Here is a 17,005-nt window from a genome sequence, read left to right as displayed (position 1 = left end):
CTTTTGCCCATTAGCAATCAGTGATCTTTTTCTTATTAAACTCCTGTAAACTCGGGCAGGCGCTAGTTGTAAACTTTTTAATGTGTCTGCATGGGAAGAAAGTACAAGCATCCCTCGAGTTTTACGACTGTGCTTCTGAAAACTATCGTCGCGCAAGACGAAAACGCGTATTTCGAAAATAATTTTTCCATAGAAAATAATATAACAAAGGTAGAATATGTTCTGGATCAAATTACTGTACTTTTCTATATTTTAGTATATTAGACACATTAATATTATGGAAATATTTGTCAGCTCTTATACTGATGCTTACATACCTACAATCGAAGGGATAATTTCTGTGTCCGTTTGCTTCTGATGGCTCTCTTCAGTTGTTCTTGTAGAAAGGTTTTCGGAGCATCAGTGATTTTGGCCATACTGCACCGTATATAATATATCTGTAATTTCTGTTTGCTGAACGAAAAACCCGAGTTTCCGGGAGAAAAAACTATGCTACCCTCACCTGAGACCGACTAGCTCAGACACGTTGTAAAAAAGACCCATAAAATTCCTCCTTTCATCGACGGGATTCGAACTCAGGTCTTCTCCACCAGGTGTGGAGAGGACGGCGATCCTACCAACTGTTCTACCCACGAGGGCATCTAAGAATGCAATCCAGGCACATCTAGACAGAAATGGCATTCAGAAGGACACACAATATGGTTTTGTTAAGGGAAAATCATGTTTAATTAACCCATTATCTATTTTGATACAGTTACTCATGGGTTGGATGTAGTGAACAATTTCGACAGTTTATTTGGATTTTAGCAAGGCATTTGACTCAGTACTCCATGAGAACTTACTGCATGAGCTGGAACGTGTTGAGATTACTGGAAGGATTCTAAGGTGGATAACAAAGTGGCTGAAGGGTAGAAGGCAGAGTGTTGCGATTAATGGATACTCTTTGAATTGGTTTAATATCAGAAGTGGGTCCCCCAAGGATCGGTTCTTGGACCAATGTCAAAATTTGCAGAAGTTTTAACGACTGGGAGGATCATTAATGATCAGTGTCAAGCAGAGCTCCTTCACGATGACTTGAATAGGCTTCAAGAATTGTCAGAAAATTGGCAGTTATGTTTTAATGAAGCAAAATGCACTTAAGGAACAGCAGCCGCAAAATAACTTATACACTTGGAGGGGTTGAATTAAAAACAGTAGAGGAAGAAAGAGATCTAGGAGTTACTATATGGACAGATATGAAGTTCTCTGAGCAGTGTAAACAGGCAGCCTGGAAAGCCCATGGTGTTCTATCGATGATTTAATGAACAGTATCCTGTAGAAATATGAAGGTTACAAACTCACTGCATAAGGCGATTGTAACAACGCAATTGAAAGGAGAAATTGGGCTTCTTGAAAGGGTCCAAAGACAGCAATTGGATGGTGAGATCGGCACCTTAAAATGAACTTGATTGGGATTCATAAGGCTCTCAGATTTTCTTTTCATGCACAGCAACACCACTGCACATAGAGCTCAAGTGGTGGAGGAATATCTTCCAACTGAAGATGTCCAAAGACTACTGTGGCCAACACGAAAACTTAAATCCGATCGAACATGTGTGTGACGCATTGCACGCCGACAGTTAACGCCTCCGTTACTTGGTGAGCTAAGGTATGCGCTGGTGGAAGAATGGGATTTGTTGCTACAGAATCTTACAGAACGGGACACAACCAACCAACCACCCCTTGCACTTGACTTGCTACCAGTATTCGTCACGAGGTGGAAAAATCCCTTAAGGAGAAAAATCATAAAAATAGTAATTAATCCACTGTTTGTACGCGTCAGTAACTCAACGTGTTTATGGAAGAGATTAACCATAGATTTAATCAAGCTGACGTTTTTCCCAGCTATGCCTACACTATTATCTGCTTCTTTTCGCTCACAGCTGTCCTAAAGTGTTCGAACTAATCAACAGCTAATGCGAGCGCTGTATGCCTAGCCACATAGTTTTGCATGAATAGTTCACACTAAGTTACGAAGTTTACTGAATAAGGGATAGCATTAAAAGAGAGAAACTGAGAGTTAACAGCTAAAACTATATGGCTACAGAGAATATAAAATGTTTGGAGCAATACCTTATCCTTTCATCTGCTTTTGCGGTCAGCAGTTTAAAGATGCAACTGTTGATTTTTCATTCGTATAAATTTTCTAACGATGAACATCATCATAAGAACTTTTGATTAATACTAGTGAATTGTGTGGGACAATAGCTCTGTTACCCAGTCCCTATTAGACTTAGAAAGCAAAGTAAAGGAAAGTAATCGTAGTAGAGGAAGAAGAAAAGAAACGGTGTAGAAGAATGAAAGGGACAGTAACTCCTTCAACTCACCACTCATAAACTCCTCGAATAGGCAACGCTTCCCCAGTAGAGAAAGCTATTGTTACCTATTCTCAGAAACTCCGGACAACATCCTCTGGTGGCCGTTTTAAAGCTTGTTGGCCCCTCATCGATGGATGGACAGGTAATCTCTTGCTTCCAGTAGACAAAGAAATAGTAACAGATACCGAAAAGGACAATATGAAGCTATAACAGGGAGTTAAATGATTTTGTAATAACTGAGAGGAAAGTGGAAGGGAAACTGTTGAAGTTAATCATAAGAAAGGCACCTGGGGTGGATGAGATATATCCAGGTATATTAAGGGAGGCAGCGAAGGAAGTAAGCAAACCCTTAGCCATAATTATGAAAGCATCCTTGTATTCAGGAAGGCCCCGCGAAGATGTACGAATGTATCCCCAATAAAGCAGGGGGGACACGATTAATTACAGACTTCTTAGTTTAACTTTTGTTTCAGGGAAAATAATGGTTCACTATAAAATAAGTAATGCAAGATCATCTAGACAAGGCTCCAATTATACTTCAAACACAGCATGGGTTTGTTAAGAGGAAATCTTGTTTGACTAATTCGATTTGGTTACTACGATGTGGCCACAAAGGAACTGAATTCAAAAAATAATTTTGATATCATATACTTGGATTTCAAGAAAGCTTTTGATACTGTTGCACATGGAAGACTACTGCTCAAAATTGCAGCAGTATATCATTAAGGGCAAGTTGCTACAATGGATAAAGGGATGGTTGAGTGGGAGAAGACGGAGAGCGATAATCAATGGACATTGCTCTTCATGGACTACTATTATTAGTGGAGTCCCCCAGGGTTCGGTGTTGAGTCCATTGTTGTTTTATATATTTATCAATGATATTGAGGAAGGCATATCAGGCTTAATGTCCAAGTTTGCAGGGTTGTTAATGACAGTATGCTACTGCAACGGGATCTAAAAAAGTTAGGCGATGGGCTGAGAAATCACAATTGAATTTTAATATTGACAAATGCAAAGCACTGCATATAGGTAGCATTATTGCCGCAGTAACGTACCAACTGTGTGGTACTACACGCAGGGTAGTAGAAAATGAGAAAGACTTGGCGGTAATTGTGCAGTCAGATATGAAGTTCTCTGAGCAATCCAGACAGTTCAGAGTGTTTGTCAGTGATATACAGGAATTTTGCTAGCAGGGAAAAGAAAGGAGGTGATCATCCGATTGTACATGACAATGGTTAGGGTGCATCTTGAGTACTGCGTACAGGTCTAGAAGCCTCATTTTAGGAAGGATGTACAGATGCTGGAACGAGTACAGAGAAGGGCAACAAGATTATTGAGGGGAACAAAGGGGTATTCTTACAAAGAAAGGGTTCAGTTCTGCAAATTGCAGCGTATAGAGACTAGGCACCTGCAAGGTAATCTGGTAGAGGTGTTTGAGGCTTTGAATGGATTGAGTATGAATGTTAATGGTGTTCGTCCTCTTGTGAGACTATAAAAATGAGGAAGGACGGTTGCAGAATAGATGTGCGGAAGTTTGCCTTTAGCCAGAGGGTGGTGGTTGATTGCTGGAACAAAATTCCTTCTGTCGTTGTGGAAGTTGATAGTTAAATAAATTCAAGGAAAAACTAGACAAACTATTGGAGGGAATGAATATGTGATATGGGAGGTGTCGTGGTTTTTTTTTTTTCCCGACTGATGCTGTATAAGCTTGCTTTGTTGCACTTTTTTGCCACTGCTAATTCTAATGCTAATCCTGTGCTAGTCGCATAATTAACAAAAGTAATAACAATTTTTCGGAAGATAAAAATCACGTATTTTTTCAATTTTGCAATTAGACCAAGCTTATCCTACTTATCTAAAAATAATTAAGTTTATATATATATATATATGAGGGATAACCGTTTAGGCATGGCAAGGTTGATTTAATCAGTACTCAGCATCCTGCCTAAAAGGGAACTAAGAGGTTTTCTTTTGCAGGACTGTACAATGTAGGAAGTACATAGGCTGATCTTTTAATTCGCAGAATGGTAATGCCACCGTACCACTAACGTTTCAGGTGATTTGAGGTTTTTTGAGAATGGGATTTTCTGCTTTCTGACTTCTTAACTCTTGCGCGTGAGTGTATAAAATAGCAGAAAAGATGAAATTTTCATTTCATTACAAGAAGTATTTTAATCTCATATTCCAGGAATATTTGACAACAGAAATACGTTCTTGAAAGGAAGGAAAAAGAAATAAAAAGGGTAACTATACCAGAAACCTGGATTGAGTTTCATATGTCCGCATCACGCTTTCATAGAAGCAGAAGAATTGACAGGTTTCGTCACAAGAAGAAAATCTGTAGCAGCGAATCTGGCAGCAGATGGTGTTTCTTACACGGACTGATCTCAGAATCAGTACATGATAGCAACGGAAAAATGCTCCTGCTTCTTCTTAACTGTCTAAGAACAAGTGCCCACTCCATATAACCGTCAAGTAAATGTCGCGTGGTTTTTGCCTCCCATTCACTAAATTAGTATGCATTAAGGGGATGCATGATATTTCCCCCTAAACGTCTATGGCCAGCGATGTCATGTAGACCGCATAAAGAAGGGTAAACATGCTTTGCCTTGATGGTTTGGCATACTTTTGTTAACTTATCCACTTCATTAGATTAACATGAGAGTCAGAATGTTTTTCCCCAGTGCATATCATGTCTTTAATGGTGTCCTAACCATCACATCTATACATTTGTTTCACTCTCTTTATCGTCCATGTTTAAGACTTCTAGGAATTCTTTCATGTCTGAGAATTAGCGTTTGTACTCTAACTTGTGTTCTATTTGCAAAACTTGTTTACAAAACTTACTAAAGGGAGTTAAAAATGGCCAAATTATCCAAACTGCTGTGGGAAGTATTAACATTCTAAAGTTGTTGACTGCATTCTTTTGTAGTTTATATTTGCACTGTAATCCACTATAATGGCGCAGAATGACAAATTTGCTTCATTAAACTCGCTTTGTTTGTTGCTTTTTTGTACTGTAGTGGGCGATCAGTGCTCATGACCTACAACCCATACTGTTACACATCTTCAGGACATTCTGGCCGCAAAATGACAAATTCTATCGTCTTGGCAAGGCATCGATGCTGGCTGCTCACGTTGCTATATCGGGGACAAGTCCGGCCTGTAAGGACGATGATTCATGACTTCCCAGTCCAAGATTACCAATATCATTTGTAAAGTTGCTGTATACGATCGTAGGTAGTCATGCAGTATAATTTTCTTTGGAAATTTCCCTGGCCTATTCTTATGAATTGCCTGATACGCATCATTGCATAGAACACGCTGACAAATCTGTTGAGAACAAAATCATCTGTATGGATATGCACTGCCTTAACATTAATATCCAGAAAACTACATATCTACAAATAATCTTTATTTTAACAGGAAAACTGAATAACTTGTGCTGAAACCTTCAGCCTTTATGACAACCTCTAGTCCCCATGGGATCCTCTCCATCAATTTTTGTAAATATTCTCCAATATTTTCCACCATTCGTCCTTCAAACGTTCAGCTCTGTTTTTTTGGGCAGCCTCTCCTCACACTCAGCCGACAATCGAATTCATCCCAGAAGTTCTCTATAGCTTTCAGGTTAGGGCTCTAGGCTGGCCAATTCTACTTTTCGACGCTTATGTCCTTAAACCAATCTGTCACAACTCAATAAGTATGACATGGAGCGTTGTACTGCTGATACAGGTATGGGCCTTCCCCGATGTACTGCTACAACGTAGGTAAAGCATTATTGTTCAGGACTTCTAGATAGAGCTCAGCACTTATGGTTTTGTCGAAAACAACTACCGGTCTCAAGCCAAACCGAAGCACAGCACTAGACCATCACACTGCCTCTGCACTGCCTTCTGCACACCTTGATAACCCATATTACGATTTGATTTTGATAAAAAATTTGATTGAAATCTATACGATTATATTATTAGTGCAGATTTGATTATTTTTGTACGCATGGGCGGTAATTTCTTGTTTTATAAAATATTGGTCTCTCTTAAAACCATTAAATAGGTACTAGAATTCCTAACAAAAGAAACCTGGTTTATAGAATATTTCGGGATTTAATTAATTTTATAATTTTAAGCAAACTTGATTTCGATGGAGTTTTTTTGTTTGTTTTTCATTTTATATTTTGTGCGAAAATTATTAAAACAATTGCTAAGAGACTGAATTTTAATGTCTGTTTTTTGTTGCTGCTTTTCTTTTTCCTCTTTAACGATTCCAGCATAATGGTCGTGTGATTCTCATTAGGAACTGTAAGAGCTAATTAGATAATGATCATTTTAAGAAACTGAGCAACCGTAGGGCATATTTGTTGCTCAAGAAAATTCAAGCCATGTTTCCCAATGTCATCTCTGCTCTCAAGTGTAATTTTCAATTACCTGAAATTGAATTCGAGTCTCAATGATGCGTGAAACTTTTATGGGATTTTTTTTCATTCCTTGGTTGTCGGTCTCAGGAGAAGATAGCAAGGACCCCTGCCCAAAAACTGCATGACTTCATTTTATTCCAATCTCTGGACATTAGGTATAGTCAATAATTAGCATCTCAGTCTGCAATGTGCACACTGAAATGCTAATTAACTAAGAATTCCCCTGAAGGAACAACTGGTCACAGCTCATTTCACCCGGAACTGAACTTGATATTTAGAAAAGTTCTTGTTACGTAGAAATCTTAAAGGTAACACTCATGGGGACGAATAAGTTACTTAATACACCGAAGTGTAAAAAGTTTGGAATAAAAGTTTGTGTGAATAACTTTGGAGAAAATTATTTCTAAATGAAAAAGTCACATTAATTGTATTTAGAAGCGTAAAGTTACTTGGGTTGAAGTATCACACAAGAATGTTTTGAATTCCAACAGCGAAAGATGGCTGGTCCATTTTGAAAGCAATCCATGGCTATAAATATCTATTATACTTTGGCTTCCGTCATCTTGTTAGCAGTTTTTGAAGAACACCGTTGATATAAGTGGTTTTAACCAACTGCGCGCAGATAAATAGACTGAAATTCTTCTCTCCTTAGGTACTGCTAACTTTAAAGTCAACGTGGGGCAATTTTTAACCAGGTACTCCGTTATATAAATACCTCTGTCTTTCTTAGAACGATCTGGGTGAACCAACTTTTAAGAAATCTTTGCAAATAAACGAAGTGAGTAAAGCAAATATACTCGTATAAGAAGAGGAAGTTTAAAGATTAGAACTAGTAAAGTAGTGCATTTGTAGTTAATCACATGCTAACCTTCTTTTGCTTGACATTTATACGAAGGAAGCACTCAGAATAATCTTTGCGCGGTGGCTATGATAAAGCGAGAACAGGAGAACAACCAGATACCCTATTTGTTAACGAGAAGTTGCTTAAGATATGGAGACTCTAATGTTCTGGGTATTTTCAAACCACAGCCATTACAGCTAATGCGTATTTGGTCGGTTTTAAGAGGGACAGAAAATGGAACAGGTGGAGAGAAAAGCAACTGTTTTAAACCGGAAAGTCAAAAAGAGTTTTAAAAAAATCACAAAATGCTTTTTAACGGTTTATTACAAGAAAGTCACAGGTTAGGGACCTATTAAAATGAGAAAGTTCTTGATGATGGAGGATGATAGGCCATTTACTGTCATAATCTTCTTCAGCGATTTAGCTTGTAATATATTGAAAAACCTCAGAGAAGACTACGGATACTACCACTTTTCCACTACATCTGTACCCCCTCCCCCTTGGTGCATATAGCTGTCACACATGATCACCCGTTACCTGGGTAACGGGTAATTAGTAATGGAGTCGTGTGACATTAAGGCACTTATAAAGGAAGCTATCCTTCATCATTTACTCAGGAGGGATGCGTTTCCATTACCTTTAAGTACTGATGATGTTGACATAGTAACCACTGAAACACCACTGCTGTGTTCTCTGTGTGGAATCCTCATTCTCTCGCCTTCATCCATTCGCTCTTTCTGTCTTTATCGCGTTTCACTCGTGACACATTCCCTACGTCAATCTCTGTATCAATTGTTCAGCAACTTCTACCTAGGTGTTGCCTCTGAGTTTTAAAACGAAGGAAGTTAAGATAACTTTAGGATAAACACCAAAACTCATATTCGAGTAAGTTCTCAAGGAAGATGCTGGCAAGTTCGCATCTAGCTTATGGCGGATTTTAACTGTATTCACAATTGAAAGAATTCGTTTTGGATAACCGTTCTCCTCAATGGTGGAAAGAACCCGTTTCGAGTCTCGTCAATGATGCGTGAAACTTTTATGGGATTTTTTTTCATTCCTTGGTTGTCGGTCTCAGGAGAAGATAGCAAGGACCCCTGCCCAAAAACTGCATGACTTCATTTTATTCCAATCTCTGGACATTAGGTATTCTTTTTTTGATTTTTCATTCTCTCCCTGTGATGCCAGCCATTGACAGTTGCTGTCAGCCACTATATATAGTAGCATTTACCCAAATCATGACATACGTTAGCCTTTTACCTAGCCATATCCAAAACGTTAACCAAAATATCCCTTCTGATCAACTTATTGACAGTCAGCCGTTTGCCTGGCGCCATCATAATAAAAACATAGTGTATCGAGCCTTTCTCACCGGAAATGGAGAACCCTAAAGTTATTTTAGCTCAACACGTGCATGTCAAGTGAGGTTCGAATATTTAAGTATCCACCAGAAGCGTGGATGGAATTTGAATGGGCAAAGGCTCTCGCCACTCTTCTCATCTATCATGATTTGTTTGCATAGCAATACTAAACTGCTCCACTTCAACTATAAAAGACTCGCTAACTTCTAAAAAACCCTTCAAAATTCAGAGTGAATCTTCGAGAATAAATATTTAAGGTGGTTTCAAAGGACTTTATCCGTTTCTGTCGGGCGTATTTGCTACGGGTGGAGGCTGTTTATAAAACGAAAAGATTAGCAAACTTAATAGAGAGAAAAATATTCGGATTTAATGGATAACAAAAGTAAACGCGGAAAGAAAGACAAAAATGGTCTGCTAATTAGGGAAACGGTGGCACCACCCATGGAGAAATGCTCCAAATCTATTCTGCATTATTTCTTTACTTCCTTCGTATTTTCCTGCACTGCGATGTCTTCGCATTTCTAAGACGCTTTTAAAGACGTCACACGTCAACGACAGAACACTTCCAGTAGTTATTGGGTTAAGAACCACAAAGGAAAACGCAGTATACAGTAACAGATACACAAGGGAGTTGCAAAGATATTCCGGCAGGGATTTCGATGTATAAAAGGTGCGCGAGTTTCTCTGTGTTGTCGACTGACTTGTCCCTAAGGGGCAGATAAATAACTTTCTGCCTGTCTTTATATCTTCTTTCTTCCGAGCATCTCTCCATCTATTTTTCTCTCTTTCTCAACTGGAAATAGAACACGAAATTGTCTCGTCTTGTAGAGAAGGTTGATTTTTAAGTTAATCTTCTTTAAAAATCACCTCGTCATTTTTCGAGTTTCTTACAGCTGTTACAAAATTCGTGTACATACGAAATGCATCGATCTCATATTGAGGAATAAGCCACCACGAGTTTCCTCGGTATTGCACTTCACATAAACAGCACTACTACATAAGAAAGTTCAGATAGCTATTTACTTAGTGCGATTTCTTAATTATACGATGTTTTAGAGATTTCTGTGTCTGTCCCAATATTTTGTGGTCAACTATTCAGAGATTATTGAACGAAAGATAAAGTTATTGTATCTGTTACAAAGAATCAATTTAAAGTTCTACCCTTTATCTGCAGAATGTAAGAGGTGAATTCTGGCAGAAAAGAATAATTTTAAATAGCAATTCCTGGAAACGTATGGCGTATGTTAAAAGGATTCTTGTCTCACGTGGTGTTTACAAAACATTTAAAACAAAAAAGAAGCAATTTGTTCCAACAAATAAATTTGTTTCTTTTTATCGCCCCAGCTGCTTGCTAAGTGGTGGTGTTGGAGCAAAAGAACGTAGGGGAAATTAATACTGGCTGTCAGTGGTGCACCGCCAGATGGTTGTGACTGATAAACGCTGGCATTGTAACACGACGCTAAGAACCTATCACAGCAAAGACATCAGAGAGCTAAAGGAGGCCTGCGAAGAATTTTCAAGAGATCACTGATCACACAATCTCCAGGCCTACAGCTAAAGGTGGCTGGCTAGAAGATTCTTCTACTTGAATTTAATTAAACCTTTATCCTTCTCTCTACAACTATTATTGAATAAGAATTCAGTGAGGTTTCATTAAAAAAAAAAACATAAGATTGAAATATTTGACTTTGTATTTATTTTGTATTGTATTTTTAGCCTGTTCCTTCCTCCAATCAGAGCATGGCTGCAAACATCCAGTGCTTCAGCTACAATATGGATAGCCTGTGTGATATGTATTAAAAAAAATAAAATAAAGAAATAAATGCCGGATTTCTGTTGGTCCAATTGCAATGAAATTTGGGAGTATAAAATCTCATGAAAATCCAACCATTGGGAGTCGAGTTGTGACATGCAGACGGGAAGAAAAGAAATGATCGCATTTCTATTGGTCTGATTTTAATTAAAAATTTGATACGGTTTGACAAATGTTGCTAAAAAGTCTAAATTTAAAATTTCGTAAAAATTCTACTAGGAGTTGAGTTATTCCATGCGGACGGACGGACAGACAATAAGCTCATTAGGCATAAATGCTAATAAAAAGTACGCAGTCAAATAAAATGGCAGGTTTGCTCAAATTCACGTAAATCTCATAGTGTGAATCAAATTACCAAGAGATTCCTCGGTCATGCACTCAAAATAAAAAGCACTTCTCCTAAGGAGCTTCTAACTTCGCCTAAAGAGTGGTACATTGCTATTCATTTGTAGAGAGAAATAATATAACAACATACTATTGTTCCTAAAATAACAATAAGAGCTATTCTAGTCTTAAAACCTATTAACTCCTTTACTCCCAGAGCTTATTAATTGTTTAGCTCCTTAGGAGTTTTATTTTTAATTTAAATATTTGTGTTATTTTATTTTAGATAATTACGTTTAATTATTTTAATTTTACTAATTATTTAACGTGCCTATCGTATTTTCCATGTCTGTCCGTCCGTCCTCATGTAATAACTCGACTCCGAAAGCATGGATTTTCATAAAATTTTATATTTGACTCATTTAGAAAGATTTGTGGAGACTTCCATAATTTTATTTAAATTGGACCAATAGAAATCGGGAAATTATTATTTCTTTTTCATATCACGTGGGTTATCCACATACCGTATATTGCAGCTGAAACACGGGATACAGATAATATCCAGTGCTTCAGCTACAACATACGGTACATGGATAGCGTATATGATATGCATGAAAATATAAATATTAATTTATAAAACCTCGAAAAATCTTAAAGAACCAAATACGAAATTTAATGCAAATCCCTGGGAGTGGAACTATTACATGCGGATGGACGATCAGGCAGTTACATATAAATAATAATTGTCGGGTTTCAATTGGTCCAATTTTAATTAAATTTTGAATAGTTCAACAACTCTTTTTATGAAATTCCATCAAAGTGAAGTTATTACATGCGGACGGACATTGTGAATGTAACAGGTTCTTTATGCATATAGATTAACCTGCTAAAAATGATGTGCTGTACATTTATCTACTATACAGTGGAAACTGATTTTATATAAATCCTTCTTATAGGTCTTATAATTTCAGTTCCATATAAGTTAGACAATTCAGTTAATGTTAATTTTACTAATTATTTAATGCGTCTACTATATTCTTCATGTCCGCCAGTCCGTCCTCATGTAGTTACCGCAATTTTAAATAGAGGAAATCAGTACCAATTTCATCAATGTTAAATAAATGAAATTACCAATTCAAAATTCCTTCTATGTTAAAATGTTTTCATTAAAATTGCTCGCATATAATAGGGAACAAAATTTTTAAAGAGCATTAAAAACTAAATCGGTAATCAAAAGTCAAGAGTGATCACTACAAAAAGATGAGATCTTCAAAGATAAAGTTCTTGAAAACGTGAAGCGGATTTCGTCAGTGAGGTTCCCGTTTGTTTATTTGAATTACGTGAAGCTTCCGTTCCAGCCATAACCCGCATTGAACTTATCTTCACTCGAGTGTTAAATTTGACCTTTCTAGCTCTCTCTCTAAGCGTTATTCAATTTGTCTGAAATATTTTTTGAAGATTCGGAATATCAATGCGATAATGTAGTTTTTCACAGAATTAAAGCGCTGTTTATCAGCTGACATTTAAACGTGAAAATTGTTTCCTTTGATTTCTGGTTTTTTATTTATTTATTTATTTTTCTTTTTTGTCTCTCACTGTACAAGTTTAGGATGGTGCATTAGCATAGGCATATAAGCATCAGCGAAAAAAACCCTTCCTATTTCACTTATCCATTCCCTCCAAAAGTTTGTCCAGTTCTTTGATTTTATTTAAGCAACCAAACTTCCACAACGACAGATGGAAGTTTGTTCCAGCAATCAACCACCCGCTGGCTAAAGGCAAATTACCGAACATGCATTCTACAACTGTCTTTTCTCAATTTGAATTCATGCCTCCTCAGATGCGTAATCTGAGCAAGAGGAAGCATCCCATCAGCATTGAGTTTGCTCAAACCATTCAAAGCCGTATACAAGTCAATCAGATCACCTGGTAGGTGCCTAGTATCCAGGCGCTGCAATTTTTTGCAGAACTTAATTAAGCCTTTCTTGGTAAAAGCACCCCCTTTTTTCCCCTCACCAAAGTACTCAAGGTGTGGCTTGACCATTGCCTTATACAAGGGGACAATCACCTCTTTATCCCTGCTAGCAAAATTCCTGTCTGTTACTGACAATACCCGATGGTCTGGCATTTAAACTTACCACCAAAACTATGAAATTTATGGTAGCAAGCTATTTAACCTAATAGAAGTACCACGAAGGGTCCAGAGAAATTCATTACATCTATTGAATTTCCTGGAATTACTTTGGTAGTACCAGGGATATATTACTACTTACCGACCTTTCAATAAATACAATCAAATCAATAATTTATTACTCAAAATTATCCTGAATATTTATCGCATAAAATAAATTTTTTAGATTAATTTCTAACTAAAAGTTAATTTCTTAAATGAAAAATAATTACAGGAGAAAAGCGAATTAAAAGGTTTCATTAGATAAAATAATTAAAAAAAAAATCAGCTATCAGATTGCAACATCGAGTTAATTAATAATAAATTAATTTCGAATTAATTATCTGGCTAAAACCTCACATATATTAATTAATGAGTTACTCTTATTTATAAAATGGTGGCTTTTGATTACAAACAGTTTTTAAACTAATTTTTAAAAAAATGTTTATTTTCATATTTCGGGAGGGGGCGCCACCTGTAATTTCCTACAACTGCTTTATTTTCAATATTATAGTGTTTTGGGAGGGGGCGCCACCTGTAGTTTCCCACAACTGCTCTATTTTTATATAAAATGTAAACAAAAGTTCTTAATGCTTTAACTATCAAAATTATTTTCATTTAAAAGATAAATTCCGAAACATTGTAATTATTCGCGAGGTAAACATTCGAATTAATGAAAATGGACTGTAAACAGCATCGAATGCATACATTACAACGAACATATTTATCAATTTTTAATCAAAATAAATCTAAATAAGTTTATAAATGGTATTAAATAAAAAGGCAGTTAATGTAAAGGAGTTGATTCATAATTCGACATAAATTAATTATCTCAAACGTATATGCAAACGAGTTTCTTTCTATATTCTTAATCATTTCTATTTATGTTCTGTTTCTTTAGTATTTATGCAGTCTGTACTGCGGTAAATTAAATTTTCTTCATCTCCCATCGCACGGAAGATGTCGAAATGATGAAATTCCAATTTCGCACAACTCTGTGTGTTTTGTTGCCTTCGGTGAAGCCCTTAGCACAAAGGTTTATTTATCACTTCTTCACCCACCTCATTGCTTCTTTTCTCTTATTAGGTTTGCTCGAAGTAATTTGGCTTCCAGCCAAGGTTTTTTTTTTTTTTTTTTTTTTTCATCCACATGTTCATGTTATCTTAATAGCAGACATAGCAGACAGATGTTTCAAGTCGGCAACAGCATCTAGACTGGGTTTGGAATATCAGTTTGTCTTACAACGGTAACTTGAGATCTAATAAGAAAGTTGTTAAAACACCAGAAATTCTGGGAAACTTATTGTAGTGACGCGCGACTGACATTACATTGGGCAACTGGTATCAATGGATAGCACTAATACGACTATTGCTGGAAGATATTAAAAGAAATAAATAAATCTTTATTTCCGAAGATATATATACCAAAGCGAAGTTATAGCCTACTGAATAAAACTACTTGGGAATAAAACAGAGATCTCATTTCAGGGAACATCTATCACCATCATTAGAAGAATCACCATTATAACACTTCTTACCTGCACTACGAGTTGCCTTGGTATTGCCCTATTTAGAGCAGAATTTCAGTGGTAATAAAGGAAATGTAGTATGGACTCTGCGAGGTGTTCAATGCATGCCACAGAGATGTAGATACAAGTTGACTCAGCTTCTTACAGCTGTGGCAAAGTGGATGGGTGCGGATCTCTACCTTGAAGAATTTGTTCCACGCAATCCGAGAAGTTGTCAACTGGATCGAGATCTGGTGACTTAGGGAGCAATCACATTAGGCTAAATTTGTGAACCAGTTCTGTGCAACTCTGGCCTTGTCACATTGCGTATTATCTTCTTGGAGGAACCCATTCGAAGATGGAGGCACTGCAGCCATGATACTGCTTTTTCGATACTGATCAGTCAGAAACAATTTCCAGATAAATCTGCAGCATCCAAATACTGACCCACCAGTGTCGAGGGGCTAATGTGCACCAGAAACCACTCCCCACACCAGTGCATCCCACTACCACCAGTTGAATTGCTGACACCTGGAGAGAGAGGGGCCCATGGACTCGTTTTCGCCGTATTCTAGTGCTCCCATCAGTGAAAAGCAGCAGAAAGCGAGATTCATCAGACCAGGAAACGTTCTTCCAATCATCCACTGTTGGTATTCCTTGGTCCACTGTGATCACACCTTGTTTTTTGATGACAGGTTCGTTCGTCGGCTGTGACATCCTATCTGTCACAAGGTACAACGCCTTCTAAAATCCCTCTTTGGTTATCACTGTTGCACTGGGCTGTTACTCTGCACAAGTCCTGTCCTCTCGCATCAATCAACATTTCTGACCACAGAATCGTAATTGCTTGATGCTATTTGGTTATTTGTACCAATCTGGACGACCCGAGACACAGTTGTACATGAAAAGAGTAGCAGAGTTGCGGTTTGAAAGATACTGATACTCTGAAGACTGGTCCTGATTGCCAAGTCACGTTTAAAATTTTAATTCTTTCGTCTTGCGCAATCTAGAAAGTTTTAAGAGCTCAATAAATTTAGGAAAAAGGCCTAAAAGAGTTATAAACATAATTGTACAAGTAGGGCATAGCTTAGTCTATATAAAGCATTGAGCAATCGCGAGTTGAGTTGGTGCTCTAATGATATACCCGCTTGAATAAAGAAGTACACCATCAACTATCTTCAATAAACTTCTCACATACTGTATTATGAATCTTCACTAGGTCATTCATTTACAGTGCCCACTGTAATTACACTGATTTTACCCAAAAGAGCAGGGTCGCAACTCGGATACGGAGAATGGTTTGTTTGTTTGTTTGTTTGGGTTTTTTTGGCGCATTGGCAACTACGGCTATAATGCGCCACGGAGAATGGTGGAGAAGCACCATGCTTCTTCATTGGAGCACAACTTTATATATAATGCCCTGCTAATAATATCCGAACACTCCTCTACCGATAGATGGCCATGTCTTACCCACGCACCACGCGTTAGATACAACTATAAATATGCTCGCAGGAGACAGTAGTACGATTATGAATGGAAGATGCTGCGATTGATGGAGTTAGAAGACTTCCAGCGCGGAATGATAATAGGGTGCCAATTGCTTACGTAAGCAATCGGTCTGTACGTCACATTTCAACGGTGTTGAAGATTCCTAGGTTGATGATTGGTGATGTGATCCGCAAATGGAAGCTGACTGGTGCCAAACAGTTATGAAACGACCCGTAAAACCCCCGAAGCTGACGAAACGAAACAGAAAGGCCTTGCAAAGAATTGTCCACTCTGAGCGTAGGTCGACGTTGTCGCAATACGCCCACACAGTTCCTCAGTGAGACGATTGGGACATATGTCAGCATCAGTACAGTGCTTTGGACGTTTTACATATGGGCTACCATGGTGATGCAGCTGTCCACAAGCCACTAAGCACCTCGACTAATGCCAGACGCAGTCTAGCCTGGTGTAAGGACCACCTTTCTTGGACTGTAGGACAATGGAAAAGCTGAGCTTTCAAGTGGTCGTGGTACATGGTCTACCGTCGTGACTTGGTGTGGCGGATGCCCGGAGAAAGCTATCTGCTGAACTATATCGTCTGTATCGTCCCGAAAATGAAGTTTGGCGAAAGCAGCTTGATGGTCTCGGGCTGTTTTTTTTTCATGGTCGTGCCTGGGGCCATTGGTTATTTTAATAAAACTATGAATGCCGAGGTCTAAATAGAAATCCT

At 37.7% G+C, this 17,005-nt stretch overlaps 1 protein-coding gene across 1 annotated transcript in view; it reads right to left on the bottom strand.

Moving 5' to 3' along the window:
• Positions 1 to 17,005, bottom strand: part of Trpgamma (Transient receptor potential cation channel gamma) — a 173,561-nt gene that overhangs the window by 55,244 nt on the left and 101,312 nt on the right. The gene's annotated exons all lie outside the window — the stretch shown is intronic.

Source organism: Mastigoproctus giganteus, chromosome 8 (assembly GCF_048544385.1).
Source record: "Mastigoproctus giganteus isolate SK-2022 chromosome 8, ASM4854438v1, whole genome shotgun sequence".
NCBI classification, from domain to species: Eukaryota; Metazoa; Arthropoda; class Arachnida; order Uropygi; family Thelyphonidae; genus Mastigoproctus; species Mastigoproctus giganteus.
The sequence above is the reverse complement of the archived record's forward strand: the minus strand, read 5'-3'. Positions and strand labels throughout refer to the sequence as shown.